The sequence below is a fragment of the Schistocerca americana genome, chromosome 4 (assembly GCF_021461395.2).
Source record: "Schistocerca americana isolate TAMUIC-IGC-003095 chromosome 4, iqSchAmer2.1, whole genome shotgun sequence".
Lineage (NCBI taxonomy): Eukaryota > Metazoa > Arthropoda > Insecta > Orthoptera > Acrididae > Schistocerca > Schistocerca americana.
In genome coordinates, this window is record NC_060122.1 from 290,910,502 (window position 1) to 290,927,656 (window position 17,155).

At 42.9% G+C, this 17,155-nt stretch overlaps 1 protein-coding gene across 1 annotated transcript in view; it reads left to right on the top strand.

Annotated features, from left to right (window-relative positions):
• LOC124613424 (facilitated trehalose transporter Tret1-like) overlaps positions 1-17,155 on the top strand; it is a 74,743-nt gene that overhangs the window by 42,416 nt on the left and 15,172 nt on the right. The window lies entirely within an intron of this gene.

Here is a 17,155-nt window from a genome sequence, read left to right on the forward strand (position 1 = left end):
GCATCAGCGCATCAGGGATGCCATGCGACGGAGGGTGGATGCATGTATCCTCGCTAACGGAGGACATTTTGAACATTTCCATTAACAAAGTGTTTGAAGGCACGCTGGTACGTTCTGTTGCTGTGTGTTTCCATTCCATGATTAATGTTATTTGAAGAGAAGTAATCAAATGAGCTCTAACATGGGAAGTAAGCGTTTCCGGACACATGTCCACACAATATATTTTCTTTCTTTGTGTGTGAGGAATGTTTCCTGAAGTTTTGGCGGTACCTTTTTGTAACACCCTGTATAGCGTCACCTCCAGATGTAGGACGTGGCACAGCGATATTAGTCCGGGAAGGGGTTCCGATGTGTGATCTCGATTACCTCCCTTTGGCTCGGGGTTTGGCTATGACCGTAAACGGCATTCGTATCGTCGACATCTATGCACCCTCCGGATCTGACAATCGACTGGCGCGAGCACGATTCTACTCGGAGGAGATTTCCTCTCCCCCCCCCCCCCCCCACCCTATTCCATGGGAGATATGACCACATCTTGGTAGGAGCGGATTTTAACTGTGTTCTCACACCGAAGGATCAAACTCCTAATTTCAGCTCCTGCCACGCATTGAACACGTTCTGCCGGGACATGGCACTAACGGACACGTGGGAAAATATCCATGGGCAGCGAGAGGGCTACACGTTTTTTACTAGCCACTCGGCTAGCAGGCTGGATCGGATTGATGTTTCTGACGGATTAAGGGATTACGTGTTGGCTGTTGAACGTTGGCCCACAGCTTTTACTTTACGGATCACCTTGCATATTTATGCACGTTAACCCTCCCACGGCAGCGGGTCTGGCGGAGTCGTAGTTCATGGAAACTTAATTCATCCATATTGTTGGATCTCGAATGTCGCCAGCGGATCGAAGAAACATGGCAGACATGCACTCGCCGTCTGCTGCTGCACCGTACGGTTCTTTCATGGTGGCTGCAATGTGTAAAACCGGCGATACGAAGAGCTCTCATAACGTATGGCAAGGAAAAAGCGAAATGGCTCCGAGATACAGTTGATTATTACTACTTGGTGCTCCGTGACCTGTCCTCCAGGCCCCCGACGTCCGAGCGTCAAGCGGAAGTCCATCGCATTCAGGCGCGCATTTTATCGATCACGAGACGTCGACTGGAGGGACTTTCGATCCATGCTGGGTGCTTGGACAACGTCGATGGAGAACGCACTAGCATTCATCCGGGATACGAACGTAATCGCATATCCTTGATCACAGTGCCCCATGATGACGATGGTCGGCCCTTGACGTCACAATAGGACATTTCTGCAGGGTTTCTGGAGCATTACCGCCTCCTTTTCACTGGGACGCCCACGGACAATCGGATAGGAGAAGAAATTTTACGACAGATGCAAACGGAGGTGGATGGTCCGGATGCAGAGGCGCTATTGGAACCCCTAACGGAAGATGACATACGGAGGGCACTCAACGAATGGTGCGGTGCACAAATCCCCTGTGCCAGATGGGTTGACACTCGAATTTTATAGCGCATTTGCGGATTTAATGATGTTCCAGTTGGTGTTGATGTATCATAAGTTATTGAGTCATGACACGGAAGTTCCCTTGTAGTTCATGGCGGGACTGCTTATACCAATACCAAAACCTACAGCGAGTGTCAGCGCCCATCACTTTAGACCGCTCACAATGCTCAATACTGACTATAAGATCTTTGCGCGAATGTTGGCGGCAAGGTTCAAGACCGTAATATCCAAGACAATACCACCAGACCAGGCTTGTCAAGGGGTTCTGAGTGACATCCATTCTATCCTAGGCGAATAATACCGTGAGATAATTTCTCTGACGGAAGATTGTCGCATGCGAGCGGAGTTTGTATCGGTGGATTTTGATCGTGCCTTTGACAGGATCAGCCATGATTTCCTTGACTCGACGCATGGCGATACCTCAGGATTTTATTACCGTCCTCATGCTCTACCTTCGTGGCGCTTCTTCGACAGTGAGAGTCAATGACAGGGAGGTAGGAACGATTCCTGTTTGCAGCTCAGTTGCCGGCCGTTGTGGCCGAGCGGTTCTAGGCGCTTCAGTCCGGAGCCGCGCTGCTGCTACGGTCGCAGTTTCGAATCCTGCTGTGGGCATGGATGTGTGTGACGTCCTTAGGTTAGTTAGGTTTAAGTAGTTCTAAGCCATTTGAACCATTTGCAGCTCAGTTAGGCAAGGATGTTCCTTGTCGATGATGCTGTTTGCAATAGCGCTCGATCCACTGGTGCAGACTCTTAGACGGACTCTTACAGGCGTCCGACTCCGTGCGAGCTCTTTCACGTGTAGTGCATATGCCGACGACTTGATGATACTCGTCCGGTCGCAGAACGAAGTAAGTAAGGTGGTTACCTTTCCTACTACGTACGGAGTAGCTGCGGGAAGCAGGGTCAACATGAATAAAACCAAGATTATGCACATCGGACGAGGGGTGGACGCTCTACACAGTACGCTATGACTGTGGACATTTTGCGATGCTTAGGTGTATTGTTCACCCGATCGATACGGCAATCAGCGGCGGCGTGCTATCGACGGCTCCTCCAGCACGTCTGACTGCACATACGCAACAGTTCACTCCGAACCCAGGACCTGCTCCAAAGGGTGGAATACACTAATGTTCATCTGGCCTAGCGACTACCGCACCTGGCACAGGTACTGCCAATGCCACATGGTATTGCTGACACATCAATGGCGACCTTTGGACACTGTGTCAGCCAAGGGATGTTGTTTAAGATCAAATACGAGACTTAAACTCTCCCACACCATTCTGGAGGACCTAATCTCATGAATGTGTGGAAGAAGGCTCTAGCTCTATACCTGCGAGCGACGCTATTAACATGGAATTAACGACAACACGCCATCACGTCGGCGATCCCGGACGTGCTTCTTCCCCCGTCCTTAGAACCGCCGGTGGCGGTAGGCACAATATAGCCCTCTTTTTCTCACGTCGCGCGATTCTTTGTTGATTTTAGTTATGTTAATTTACAGATACCTTCTAAAAGAATCCCCACTACCCGTGAGATATATCGATGCTTGAGGCGTCATCATGGCGTATGTTGTCGAACTTAAATACCCAATGCGAGACTGGCGACAGATTTGGCGAGCTGTCCATACGCCTCTCCTTACCACGGCAGCGAGATAGTCATGGTATATACTAATCAACCGCATGACAGTCACCCCTCCGACGATTGTACGACATTCACTTGGTAGATTCCCCTCCCTGCCTTATATGTGGCATACAGGACACCGACGAACATTCTCTGCAGTGCGGTGAGGTAAAGGATGTCTGGCGGCTGACGCAACGCATCATGGCACTCCTCCGACGCACCGACGAATCCACCATCACGACGGACGCTTTATTTTTCCCTGACGCTGTCTTTTTCCCCTCACAGAAATCATCGGCAGTCCGCTGGATTGGAGGACAGGCATCGTACTATGTGCTCTCGAGGACCTTGATATCGGGCATGGACTATTGGCATTATCTACTAGAACAACAAGAAATCATCCGACGCCACTCTAAATATAAAACGCACTTTGCGAACTTTCTAGGCAGCATGTTTCATGACCCCTCGAAGCTGTGGGGAGTCCCAGGTTTACGTAGTTTCGAGGGATAGGATATTACTCCCAGTGAAGCGACGAGGATGTCCTTCGCCCCTTACTTTTTCATATATGATTTTTCTTCTGGGACATTAAAATTAAATAATTAAAAAATAATGATAAATTACATACATGTACAATGTTTCCTTCTCGCTGCCTCTCCCTTATCCTGTCAGGGGACGGGTACGCCGTGGCCAGGCCTCCAAGTACGACCCCTGCCCAATGATCACAATGACTTCGATATAAGGTAATTTTAAGGACTTTCTCATTTTTTGTAATATTTATTTATATTTTTCCATGTTTCCATGTTATGTTTCATATCCAAACAAACCTCATTTTGTACGTTTTACCATGTTTATCTGACATGAATGACGGAAAAAAAATGGTAGAGCACTTGCCTGCGACAGCCAAAGGTCCCAAGTTCGACTGTCGGTCTCGCACACAATTTTAACTTATTATTGTTGAACATGCAAGACATTATGTGAAAACTAAGTTATTGCACCACCGGAAAAAGTATAGCATAATACTTGATTTATATTTGACAATGTTGCCATGGAAACCTTGGAACATATATTAAAATATTTGTTTTATAGAGTAGATGCTTTGTGTTGCAGTCAAACATACTTAGGCTTGGCTCTGAGCACTATGCGACTTAACTTCTGAGGTCATCAGTCGCCTAGAACTTAGAGCTAATTAAACCTAACTAACCTAAGGACATCACACACATCCATGCCCTAGGCAGGATTCGAACCTGCGACCGTAGCGGTCGCTCGGTTCCAGACTGTAGCGTCTAGAACGGCACGGCCACTCCGGATGGCAAAAAAAAAAAAAAAAAATGGTAAGGGGTAACACAAAACTTATTGTTTCTTTCAATCGATACAACGTGAATTTAAAACACATGTGAAACAGACGTAGGAACAGCCATGGCATTTAATGATTTAAAACTTTTGCGAAGACTCCTAGAATCACAAATTAGATGTCAGGTGGATGGTGGACGACACAGAAGAAATTTCCAAAACTTTTTCTGAAAACTTTAATGTAGGTACACAGTAACCCACATAAAAATACAGACACATTGCCCACACTCGCAAGCAAATGTGTGCAACTATTAAATATGAATTAACGGAAGAACTTAGCACGGATTTTGGATCACTAGCGTATATATAGTAAAACAAAGACATAATTACACGGCTATAATTACACAACGAACACATTCATATAAATGTCATGCATTCAGTCTGACAGGATGCACAGAGAGAGCGTCCAGTGATATGTTGACGTGAAAATTGTAATGATCAGTGAAAAGCTATACTACGAAAATTGCAATGACCAATGAAAGTGTCAGTAGCTACATTACAAAAACTGAAACGATCAGTGAAAGTCTCAAGGATATAAATCAAAGATCCCCAAACATTTTAGCCTAGGGGTCACACTGGCTCTTTCACTAAGTCCCAAGGGCAAAGATCTAGCTATAGTCTGTCTTAACTTCCCTTGAGGCCTGTTACACCAATACTGCTCGCAACTTCTCTATACAGTTCAGAAAATTTAGTGACGATTACAATTGCTGCCATTCTTCACGAGCTGAGGCTGAGTGGCACTGCAGTAGTCATTGCGCAGCGAACTGCTTATTGTTTGATCTTGAGCTGTGGTATTAATTTCATACACACTGCTGTAAATGAATACCACTCGTAAAGATCGTTGTAACTCGCTTTCACGAAACCTTGTTACTTCCGTGCCTCGTTAAATCACAGCGAGTACTCAAAACGAAGCGCGACTGCATGTGGTGATTAACTCTTCGCTCCCTGTGGTCACAGCTGAAATGACTCAAGGACAGTTGGACAGACACTAGTTTATCATACCGACATATTATAGTGGCAAATTACACGCAAATTTTCGTTTCAGGGCTAGACACAGAGGTAGGGATGGGCACCACTCCGCAGTTTCTGTTGGCACTAATGGGCAAGTGTCCATGTCATTTCATTGCCGCGGTGATAGCCGATGTGCGTGGTGCGCTTTACGCATTGTTACTACTACTTCCGACAATGCTAAATGTATAGTAGTCACATCTTCCGGAGAACAGAGAAGTTGGGTGGAGTATTACAGCGCCTTCTTGCAGGTAGCAGTAACATGTGCAATCTGAAAAGCAAAATATAGTGGAACTTATGCGTTTTATGACTATACTTTCTTAGTGAGACTATACTTTCTTAGTGAAGACACAATGTGTTTAACAGTGAGTACTGAATCCAATTAAAATTGCTTTAAAGATAAATCCAGCGCAATTCTCTACTCCGAACCCCTGATCTTAATACTATTAACTGGCATCATTTTGGTGTGTAGCTACAGTCCTCTTGTATTGATTTGTGACAATATGGAAAAAAAAACCGGAAGAGTGTGAGTGCAGAAATTTTAAAGAGCAATGGGGACATCAATATCCCGTGATTGAGTCAAGTACTAAGGCAACGTGTATACTTTCCAATGAAACAATATGAATTCTCTAGTAACGTTTTTTATGAGACTAAACATTGTAAGAGTATTCCAAATTAACCAGAAGCCAATGGTTAGAAATATATAGGTCTTTGAGACGCGGTTCGAAATCTCAGCAACTGTTATATAAGAAAGTAAATGCTGAACAAGAAGCAGCAACTAGTGCTAGTTACTGTGTAGCAAAACACTGAAAACGATCTACTGATGGCGAATTAACCTATTAAGTACGAAATTTTTTCTTAGATCTACATTTATTTCTATGTTGTCTGATTGACGTAGGAAAAGGAATATAAAATTTAAAAATGCAATAATCTTGAAATAAATGATTTATTTTAATCGACCCCCAAATGGGATCATGGCACATGCCACTCTCTTGTTACATTTTCTTTTATTTTTTGTGCTAGACAACAAAACAAGCAATGTGGAGTCCCATATTGCACACAGAACACCGTCTCCTCACATTCTTCTTGCAAATTGCACATTTACGTACGTGAGTCAATATGTTAGCTGCAAGGCATTCACTAGTTGCAACTGCGCTAGAAAAGTTGTAAAAACTATCTCAGAGTCTGTTTAGTACGCAACAACATGTTGACAAATTACGAAGTTATTGAACCACGTAAGGTGATCCCACAGCAGTTATGTTTGCTAAGACTGAGGCAGTTGAAGAGAGATCCGTCTCCCAGAGAAATGTTTACGTTTGTACTGAAACTCTTGAACAATGCAGCAGTTTTTCAAAAACCAATAACGCAAATGGTGGTGAAGAAGGAGAAGGAAGAAGAAAAGAATATACCTTTCACAAATTTCATTAATCGCCACAGCGATACTGAGATCGATGGAGCATATGGAGTCAGCAAGGAGGAACCTCATGTGCTGAGTACACAATCTTTAACTTTAACCAAACGTGCAATACAGCTTGGTAATACGGGATTTTTAAAGAATAACTGGTTTACTGATTCTGCAGCAATGTTCTTAAAAATTTCAAAATGTTACAAATATTTGCTGAAAGAATTAAAAATGTATGCAGACATATTCAACGTGACTAATGTACATTGGGGAAACAATTCCCCAGTAGGACAAATAAAAAACTCATGCGACTTTTATAAAACAGAGTCACAGCAAGTTAAAGCATGCAATAATAATTATTTATCAAATAATTCATGTCAGAATTCTATGAAAACCCAATGAAAATGTTTTTAAAATTCACACTGCTTCGCCAAACACGAAAACCGGAACGCCCGCTAGTGGGCGACAAGGAACAGACTGACTACCACTGTTCTAAGGACTTCGAATACAAATTTTTCACCACCCACCGTCGATCACTTCCACAGGTTCACAAATCCTATAAGAGTAAGTCAGCTTTTCCTTATTACTCCATTGTTTCAAATTGCTTAGTCTGAAATCTGTAAGGTCAATTTCCGAGTCTCATCTCCGACTGAGAAGAAGTTGAATGAAAGTACACAGAATTGTTAACACAAGCAGACACGGGGTCTCATCAGTTAAGGTGACATAGCAGAAACTGTTGCTGCATCCACAATGAGCAGATGCCGATCGAGTGCATTAGCACCTGGGAAACGGGACAGCGCCAGAAAGAATAAAACAAATCGCTTTTCTATTCCCGCCATTACTGTTTTCTTACTACATTCTGACATTCCATGGTCTACGTACATGCTTGCTTTTTATCGACTAGTTTTACCCCAGAGCAAAAACGAAAAACACACATTTTAACGAAGACTGAAAATATTTTGGTGGCAACTGTGTCGAACAAACAGACACGGAGACACTTGTTTACAGAGTTAAATTAGTCCTGTATGTCACAGTCTCCTTCAACTCCCTTCAGTTTAAGAGGGCAGCTGAAATGCGTTTCTCTTGCTAAGCGTTTTAAGGCTGTTACAGTTTCAAAAACTTATTGTTTTGTAGAAGCATTACAATGCCCTCCACGAATCCCGCAGGGCCTACAGAACTCATTTAGAGTGCTGTAAAGCTTGTCCTACGACGCAGATGCACCATTTCTGCACAGTGTCTCAATTATGCATTTGCTCAACAAGCGAGATGGGAATACCACTCGGCCGGCCGGAGTGGCCGAGCGGTTCTAGGCGCTACGAATCCTGCCTCGGGCATGGATGTGTGTGATGTCCTTAGGTTAGTTAGGTTTAAGTAGTTCTAAGTTCTAGGGGACTGATGACCTCAGAAGATAAGTCCCATAGTGCTCAGAGACAACCGAATACCATTCGTCACTACAAACTTGCAGTATCTTGCTGGCTTCTAAGGCGAGTTTACCACTTTTAATCTACTTCTGTCAGCATGGCTACTCCGAATTCTACGTCGATAAGCGCACGCGAGAGTTACAACGTCTGATTAACACAAACTGAGACTGATATTTACCTGTAGCTTCCGTGACAGTTACCTATCTCTACCATAAATATTTAAAAAGTGCAGGTTTTTATGTGCTCGTCTAACGTCTATAGAAGGCAGCATTCTCGTATCGGTATGTTGGTAGTAATTCTGTATTTTGTAGACGTTTGCTTTCGCATATCAAACAACAGAGGTAACGCGAGAGAAGCAGTACGGCGCAATAAAATTCTGTTTGGTTAAATCAGGGCGAGCATACGCGCTCTTGCGGGCGCAAGCTCCGAGTGCTCACACTGCTTGCCTGCGGACGCTGTAAGCCAGTAGTTTCCCCTATACCTGACTGCTAACATCGCCCGTTTTGTTACCGATACACTCGCGGAAATAACGACCCATTTACTTCGTGTCTTTAGTGTCTTGTTTTGTAATGTTTTTTTATCGGGATGGCGGAGGTACACTGTAAAATAACATTTTCAACGCCTCCAGAGAAATTCCTGATCACTTTGGATATTGAAATGGAAGGCCAAAACAGTAGATGAAGAAAGAAGATAGCTGATACAGATTTATGCCATTTCTGGAAAATGTTACCATTGTTGTAAAGCATTATGTGGATTGTCCCTCGATTTTACCTGTTTCTTGTAATCTGTTTACAAGAAGAGAACCCTATCATCCATAATGATGGTGCAGGGAGAGTGAGCTATCACATAGCTCTTAAAATAGCCAAAACAGTATGTCCCTTGAGCGAGGAGAATTTTTAACGAGTGTTTTGTTGCTGCCACAATAATCTTGTGTCCAGTGACTCTTTCTGTGTTCGAAACAGTTCCCCTTTCACAGAGAACCATTTACAGAGGCGTCGTAAAATGGCAAACGACGCGTAAACAGCTGAAGATAAGCCTAAAGATTTGGTTTTTTTCTCTTTGGCTTTGGATGAAAAAGGGATGTAACAGATGCTGCTTAACTTGTTGTATTTGTGAGAGGTGTTGACACTGAGTTCAACATGATGAAGGAACTCCTTGATTTAGTGCCAATGAGCAATTCAACAACGGTCGACGACATATTTCCTTGCGTAGGAAACATTATTGTCAAATATAACCTTTGTTGGGAAAAACGTTCGTTGATTGCAACAGAGAGAGCTCATGCAATGATTGGTCGAAAGTATGATGTCGTTGCTTTGGTAAGGAACTAGGTGGAAGAAGCTTCTATCCAGCAGGACATTCCAGCGATGAAAATGAAAATGCCGTGTTGCTAGGGCGTCCCGTCGGGTAGACCGTTCGCCTGGTGCAAGTCTTTCGAGTTGACGCCACTTCGATGAGGATGAAATGATGATGATAAGGACAACACAACACCCAGTCCCTGAGCGGAGAAAAGGGACTGGGTCGGGCCGTTAGGTATGACATTCCGTCGCGCTGACCACTCAGCTACCAGGGGCGGACATAGCAGCGATATAATGCGCCCTACATAGCGCTGATCTGCTGGCAAACTGTCCCAAAATAGGTATTGCCACAGACGTTGTTGTAAAAACAGTTAACAAACTGAGATCGCACGATTTAGGACATCGGCGGTTTAAATCTTTCCTGACACAGCTGGAGTGTGATTATGGCGATGCGCGTATTTTTGGTAGAGTGTCGAGGTGTTTTCTGCTACAGTAAGGACGTAGCGTTACTCATGGAAACGAAAGGATCGCCAGTAAAAGATTTTGATGACCTCCAGCGGATATTGGAGCTTGCATTGCTAACAGACCTAACCAAGCACCAGAATGTCTAGAACTTTGCGGGATGGACATGAACTAATTACCCATGTATTTGACAATGGGCTTTTTTTAAAAAAAAAATGCTATTGTAGAGAAAGCAACGTTCACAAATGTCATTTGCACACTTTTTGAATGTTGCACTGATTATAAATGAAGTAGATCTTGGAAAGGAGACACTGAGAGAACGTTTCGATGACGGTGCTACAATCTTTGTCACGAAACTTTGATAAAATATTTACTGACTTAAATCGATTTGAACCTGATTTTAATGCTTTTGCAATTCGTTCTGCAATGGGCGTTGAAAGTGCGCCTCCTGAAATTAAACTGGAACTCACTGACTTTTCGTGTAGTCGTGTGCTCACGGAAAGCCTACTCACTGCAGGAAATATTGAAATGTTTTACAAAAACATTCCGCAGTTGTTTATAAAAGCTGTAAAGGTCTATATTACGCTCCGGACCATAGACATGGGAAAATGTTTTTACAACAACGAAATTAACAAAATCGACTGTTAGGCGTAGTCTTACGACTGGACGACTAGTAATCTCAGTCCATATATCGATATGCTAGCGAAAAAAAGATAACAGCAGAGTGATGAAAACAAATGTTTTTTATCTTTTTTATAAGTAGTTGGCCAGCTCCAAACTTCACACATTACACGCATTAAGTTAATACATGTTTATTAAAACAAGCATGTGTTCTTTGCTTGTTACTTTATGTCTGTATTGTATCTGTGACCAGGAAATTAAGTCGACATGAATGGTACGTTATTCTCTTTTCCTGATTACTGAACCTCACCCCCCCCCCCCCCCCAACCCCTCAACACCACCACCTCTCCCCGTTTTCTTTGGAACGGAACGACAGAATCTGGAACGTTTCGTACTGCTTGTAACTGCTGTCAATCTATGTTATGTTTCACTTTGCAGCGCTACAATACTCACTACGGCATTACGCGGTGAAAAGATTATTCTTTGTTTCTTTCTTTGTCACTGTGTTGTGCGTCTATCGAGCTGCAAACAATCAACCACTTTTCGGTCGTCGTTTGGTGTCCTCTGAACGTGTTAGTTTTTCGAATGATGCTGAATTGATACCTTCAAGCTCAGAAGAAAGCGGAACGTGAAGTACCAGCTGGTCGCCTGGAGAAAGAACTATCCGCATGTTATGATGTGTCGTAAGTAATCATTGCATTGTCGTACTATAATAATTACACTTCAAAGAATACTAACGTGACTACAAACAAGAGTGTCAACAGCAGTTGATCTTATATTACAGGCAGTCTTCAGCCATGTTCGCGAGTACTCTGTGTGCATCCACTGGCGCGTATAGCTGTTCTGGACAGCACGGCGGGACAGCTCGCAGGTTACCAGATTTCTTTGGACTAACGCGGGCAGCTCAGACGACCAGTCCTTGTTTAAGCCATGCAGCCACCGAAACTTATGAAAAGCTGCAGCAAGCGTACGGTGAAGATGCATTACATCGTGTAACAGTGGTGTTACGGCTTCGGCTGATTAAAGTCAACATCAACAAAGCTGGTGTGATTCTCGGTGAGGATCGGCGAATGTTGTTGTTGTTGTTGTCTTCAGTCCTGAGACTGGTTTGATGCAGCTCTTCATGCTACTCTATCCTGTGCAAGCTTCTTCATCTCCCAGTACTTACTGCAACCTACATCCTTCTGAATCTGCTTAGTGTATTCATCTCGTGGTCTCCCTCTACGATTTTTACCCTCCACGCTGCCCTCCAATGCTAAATTTGTAATCCATTGATGCCTCAGAACATGTCCTACCAACCGGTCCCTTCTTCGTGTCAAGTTGTGCCACAAACTCTTCTTCTCCCCAACTATATTCAATACCTTCTCATTAGTTATGTGATGTACCCATCTAATCTTCAGCATTCTTCTGTAGCACCACATTTCGAAAGCTTCTATTCTCTTCTTGTCCAAACTATTTATCGTCCATGTTTCACTTCCATACTTGGCTACACTCCATACAAAAACTTTCAGAAACGACTTCCTGACACTTAAATCTATACTCGATGTTAACAAATTTCTCTTCTTCAGAAATGCTTTCCTTGCCATTGCCAGTCTACATTTGATATCCTCTCTACTTCGACCATCATCAGTAATTTTGCTCCCCAAATAGCAAAACTCCTTTACTACTTTAAGTGTCTCATTTCCTAATCTAATTCCCTCAGCATCACCCGACTTAATTCGACTACATTTCATTATCCCCGTTTTTGCTTTTGTTGATGTTCATCTTATATCCTCTTTTCAAGACACTGTCCATTCCGCTCAACTGCTCTTCCAAGTCCTTTGCTGTCTCTGACAGAATTACAATGTCATCGGCGGACCTCAACGTTTTTATTTCTTCTCCATGGACTTTAATACCCACTCCGAATATTTCTTTCGTTTCCTTTACTGCTTGCTCAGTATACCGATTGAATAACATCGGGGACAGGCTACAACCCTGTCTCACTCCCTTCCCAACCACTGCATCCATTTCATGTCCCTCGACTCTTATAACTGCCATCTGTTTTCTGTACAAATTGTAAATAGCCTTTCGCTCCCTGCATTTTACCCCTGCCACCTTTAGAATTTGAAATAGAGTATTCCAGTCAACATTGTAAAACGCTTGCTCTAAGTCTACAAATGCTATAAATGTAGGTTTGCCTTTCCTTAATCTATTTTCTAAGATAAGTCTTAGGGTCAGTATTGCCTCACGTGTTCCAACATTTCTGAGGAATCCAAACTGATCTTCGCCGAGGTCGGCTTCTACTAGTTTTTCCATTCGTCTGTAAAGAATTCGCGTTAGTATTTTGCAGCTGTGACTTATTAACCCTTTCAGACCCGAAATTTTTTTGGAGGAAGAAAAATTTTTCTTTATGTGGTAGTAGCCTTATGTGATTTTTTAATGATTTTAGGAGCAAGATTTATACAAAAATATGTACCCGTTTCCAAAACGTACTTTGTTCACTTGGCTTCACTTTAAGGACTAAAATAACTAATTGTGAAATATTGCTTATTGTAATAAATAGTGAAATGATCATTCAATAATTTCCATGTAAAATAACAACAGCAATATTCAATTCTACACTGGAATATAGCGAATCATGTATTCTGGTGGTCACGAGTTGCTGCTCACTGCTACATTGACTTCCTGATATTTTTATAGTGATGCCCAACGGTTGGCAGCAGTTGCGCGTGATGAAAAGGTTGAACATTTACAAGTGTGCAGCTCAGGTTCGCTTATGGAAGAAATACTTTTGTTGCAGCTAACAGACTGTAAAAGTTAATGTACACAATTGTAGCCAGAGGGTCTGAAAAGGTTAAACTGATAGTTCGGTAATTTTCACATCTGTCAACACCTGCTTTCTTTGGGATTGGAATTATTATATTCTTCTTGAAGTCTGAGGGTATTTCGCCTGTCTCATACATCTTGCTTACCAGATGGTAGAGTTTTGTCAGGACTGGCTCTCCCAAGGCCGTCAGTAGTTCCAATGGAATGTTGTCTACTCCCGCGGCCTTGTTTCAACTTAGGTCTTTTAGTGTTCTGTCAAACTCTTCACGCAGTATCGCATCTCCCATTTCATCTTCATCTACATCCTCTTCCATTTCCATAATATTGTCCTCAAGTACATCGCCCTTGTATATACCCCTCTATATACTCCTTCCACCTTTCTGCGTTCCCTTCTTTGGTGAGAACTGGGTTTACATCTGAGCTCTTGATATTCATACAAGTGGTTCTCTTTTCTCCAAAGGTCTCTTTAATTTTTCTGTAGGCAGTATCTATCTTACCCCTAGTGAGATAAGCCTCTACATCCTTACATTTGTCCTCTAGCCATCCCTGCTTAGCCATTTTGCACTTCCTGTCGATCTCATTTTTAAGACGTTTGTATTCCCTTTTGCCTGCTTCATTTACTGCGTTTTTATATTTTCTTCTTTCATCAATTAAATTCAATATTTCTTCTGTTACCCAAGGATTTCTCCTAGCCCTCGTCTTTTTACCTACTTGATTCTCGGCTGCCTTCACTACTTCATCCCTCAGAGCTACCCATTCTTCTTCTACTGTATTTCTTTCCCCCATTCCTGTCAATTGTTCCCTTATGCTCTCCCTGAAACTCTGTACAACCTCTGGTTTAGTCAGTTTATCCAGGTCCCATCTCCTTAAATTCCCACCTTTTTGCAGTTTCTTCAGTTTTAATAAACAGTTCATAGCCAATAGATTGTGGTCAGAGTCCACATCTGCCCCTGGAAATATCTTACAATTTAAAACCTGGTTCCTAAATTTCTGTCTTACCATGATATAATCTATCTGATTCCTTCTAGTATCTCCAGGATTCTTCCATGTATACAACCTTCTTTTATGATTCTTGAACCAAGTGTTAGCTATGATTAAGGTATGCTCTGTGAAAAATTATGCCAGATGGCTTCCTCTTTCATTTCTCTGCCCCAGTCCATATTCACCCACTACGTTTCCTTCTCTCCCTTTTCCTACTCTCGAATTCCAGTCACCCATAACTATTAAATTTTCGTCTCCCTTCACTACCTGAATAATTTCTTTTATCTCATCATACATTTCATCAATTTCTTCATCATCTGCAGAGCTAATTGGCATATAAACTTGTACTATTGTAGTAGGCATGGGATTCGTGTCTATCTTGGTCACAATAATGCGTTAACTATGCTGTTGGTAGTAGCTTACCAGCACTCCTATTTTTTTATTCATTATTAAACCTACTCCTGCATTACCCCTATTTGATTTTGTATTTATAACCCTGTATTCGCCTGACCAAAAGTCTTGTTCATCCTGCCACCGAACTTCACTAATTCCCACTATATCTAACTTCAACCTATCCATTTCCCTTTTTAAATTTTCTAACCTACCTGCTCGATTAAGGGATCTGACATTCCACGCTCCGATCCGTAGAACGCCAGTTTTCTTTCTCCTGATAACGACGTCCTTTTGAGTAGTCCCCGCCCGGAGATCCGAATGGGGGACTATTTTACCTCCGGAATATTTTACCCAAGAGGACGCCATCATCATTTAACCATACAGTAAAGCTGCATGCCCTCGGGAAAAATTACGGCTGTAGTTTCCCCTTGCTTTCAGCCGTTCGCAGTACCAGCACAGCAAAGCCGTTTTGGTTAGTGTTGCATGGCCAGATCAGTCAATCATCCAGACTGTTGCCCCTGCAACTACTGCAAAGGCTGCTGCCCCTCTTCAGGAACCACACGTTTGTCTGGCCTCTCAACAGATACCCCTCCGTTGTGGTTGCACCTACGGTACGGCCATCTGTATCGCTGAGGCACGCAAGCCTCCTCACCAACGGCAAGGTAGATGGTTCATAGGGGTAGGGATCGGCGAATAACATTACCTAACCTCAATAAGTGTTTAGAATTTCATTTGGTGGTGTCCCTACGATTATGCATGACCATTTCAAGATAGCCTTTGTTTGTGCCCATTGGGTGCCAAGTCTCCTGACTGCCAAATAAAAGACCGAGCGAATGGATACAAGTCATGAGGTCTCTTTGGTGAAGGAAGGGATGCGTTCCTTGAGTCTATTGTCACCGGTGATGAGTCATGGCTACATCACTCTGATCGTGAAGGAGAACAAGTCAGCACAATGTGGCAATCGCCAGGTTCTCCAACACCAAAAGAGTCGAAAGATGTTCCATCCGCACGAAAAATGATGGTGATTACTTTTTTGATTGTCATGGAATGATTTACCAGCATGCAGTTCCCTCTCCCACTACTGTTACAGCATACTTCACGTCATTATTAGGTAAGCTGAGGGAGCATACATATTGCAAGGAAACGATTAGAACTTTCTCGGACTGGGTGGCAATTTCATCATCACAAGCGCAGCCTCACGTCACAAATCAAGTCATGCAGTTTCTGACTCAGCTCAAGATTATCTGTGCAGCACATCCACCATACAGCCCCTTCTTGCACTCTGTGATTTTTTTAAATTTCCATCACTAAAGTCAAAGCTTTGGGGCATTTTATTTCAGAATCTCTTGCACTGATCAATAAAAGTGAGGCGATTCTCAAGGACTTGACAAAGAATGACCTGCACAATGTGTTCGGGGACAGGTGGAGACGCTATAAATAGTGCATTCGAGAAGGAGGGAAGTACTTTGAAAAAGATCACGTAAACATTGAAATTGAGTAATAAACATCTGTGAGAAAAATCAGTCTCCGTCTTTGGTGATCAGCGCTCGTATTGCAACATTACGTTACCCTAAGAGGGTGAAGAACTTCCACAAGCCTCAATAACAGAAGCAGTATGACAAAGCAGTCGTACAAGATCTCTGATGTACAAGGCAACAACATCTAACAATGCGTCCCATGGTGGGATGGACGTGCTGATCTCGCCTCTGGCGCTCTGTTTATGGCTTTCTCAAATAGCTTTAATGTGAAATGAAAATTAATGAAAACACCCTTTCAGTTGGGCATTAGATCCTGGAGTGCTCATGAAAATACAAACAACCTTTTTTTTCAAATTTAGTACATTAATTCCTTTAAATCTGATGGAATTAAATTTTGCTTCTGAAATATGAGTCTCAACTTTATCCATGATAATGACAGAAGCTGAAGTAATGAATTTAAATATGTGCTACAACCAGGACTAGAACCTGGTTTGCTTGCTTACTATCCCAATGTGCTAGCCATTACACCTGTACAGACTACCCTACTCCAATGCCCTCCCTAACACAAACTTCAATTCACACCTTCTGCCTATTTTCCCCTTCTTAAACTGTTAGTTTGGCTGAGGCTCTCTGGTATTGGAACAGAACCGCAGCTTTGTATGTAATGGGTAAATCCTGCTTGTGACGGGTGGTCTACAGATCTGATGGAAAGTAGGAGACCCAGCTTCAAGTCCAGACCATGGCACAAATTTCTTCAGCTTCTGGCATTATTGTAGATAAGAGTGAGACTCAAAC